The sequence below is a fragment of the Sphaeramia orbicularis genome, chromosome 4, assembly GCF_902148855.1.
Source record: "Sphaeramia orbicularis chromosome 4, fSphaOr1.1, whole genome shotgun sequence".
Classification (NCBI taxonomy): domain Eukaryota; kingdom Metazoa; phylum Chordata; class Actinopteri; order Kurtiformes; family Apogonidae; genus Sphaeramia; species Sphaeramia orbicularis.
This window is the reverse complement of record NC_043960.1, coordinates 3,115,875-3,117,458: the sequence shown is the minus strand read 5'-3', so window position 1 is coordinate 3,117,458 and position 1,584 is coordinate 3,115,875. Positions and strand designations below refer to the sequence as shown.

The 1,584-nt window shown below is 40.0% G+C and overlaps 1 pseudogene; it reads left to right on the top strand.

The window, feature by feature from the left end:
- The first annotated feature begins 784 nt into the window (after positions 1–784).
- Positions 785–1,584, top strand: part of LOC115417514 (N-acetyllactosaminide beta-1,3-N-acetylglucosaminyltransferase 3 pseudogene) — a 46,518-nt pseudogene continuing 45,718 nt past the window's right edge.

The window sequence follows — 1,584 nt, the reverse complement described above, 5'->3', positions numbered from 1 at the left end:
CAGGGAAAACCTGTGAGGTGATAAAGCACAGAGACTCCCGGGAAGAAGTCAAGTCAGTAACATGTATTCACTGGGGCGTAAACAGAAGAGATTTAACGAAATGCTTGTTTATAAAAGTGAGTTTTTAAGAGTTGCTTGAAGGTGTCTATAGAATCTGATGATCTGATGTAATGGGGAAGACTATTCCATTACCATTACTAATACAATAGTGAGTTTTTTCATTTTTTATCAATTACTAGAAATTTCAGGCAACCCCGTTTGAATTCCAGGCGACCCTACGTGGGGTCCCGACCCAAAGGATGAAAAACACTGAAGTAAAACCTACAAACTGCTCCTGATCAAGTCATGATAATTTTATAATAGTGAGCAAATACTACTGACAGATTTTTGGGTAAAGTAAACAGAGAAGTCTGACATGTCACTGTTTCTAAAACAGCATTTTTCTGGATTTAAGTAAAAGAAAAAAAGAAGCCAAAATTGAGAGTAGACCCACCTCTGCAGGGACCAGAACACCACTGGTCTGTAAGGGTTAAAGGGAAAGTGCAGCTCCAGTTCACATGTGTCATTGCTTATTTGTGTCCATGCATCCACTGGGAGGATGGGGGTTACAGTGAATGTTCTCAAATGTAAAGTCACTGATGTAAAACCCTTCATACACAAACTACAGCAGCACAGTGAGGGGGACAGGGCGGTGATGGACACATGGTGAAGGGGGCGGAGCCACAGGGCCGTCCGTCATCAGGAGGCACCGCCCAGCCCCAGCAGACCACATCCCGCTGCAGAACCCGCACCCTGCGCACTGGAACCAGCTCTAGACCCCCGGACACCAGCGACAGCACCCAGCCGGCTTTTGGACGGTATGTGAGCTGTTTTTCCATCAAACCCACTCATCCTGCGCGTCTTTTCCACCAGGATTTCAGACAATGGAGCGCACTTCCGTTATAAAGTCACGGGAAACGGGCTTAGAAATAGCAGGGAAATAATTGGGCAGATATTGTAAACAGTCATTTGTGGTTTCTAAAGGGTAAATTAATTAACACCCGTCGGAGAAGCTCAATATTCATGTTTTTTTTCGTTTATTATGATGAAGTTTAAGGCAGAGTTTGGCAGAAATAGTTGTGTCGCCAGTGACACATGGATTCTTCTAATATGGTGTTAAATCTAATCCTGAAACCCCCCTCCAAAAAAAAAAAAAAGAAAGAAAGAAACCTAGGACATGAATATTATTGCTTTGGTAAAGTAGATTGTCATGAATATTTTCGTCAGATATGTTTTTTTTTTCTTTCTAAAATGCTTGGCTGTTAGGTTAAGGTTAAAGAAAATGAGAAATTAAAGAACAAATTTCCATTACTCATCATTTACACAAAAAAAGTGACAAAAATCAGACAGATTATTATTTTTACAATTCTTTTTCGAACAGAAATATAAGATAATTCTCCTTTCTGCTCCTTTTGTTTCATATGGGGGTCAATTTGCTGACATGTAAAAGCAGACTCTCCTTTTCTTTGGCTTGTTTTCTTGTTTGTTTGTTTTTTTGGTTAATCTTATGAATAAAATGGTAAATGGTAAATGGACTGAACTTAT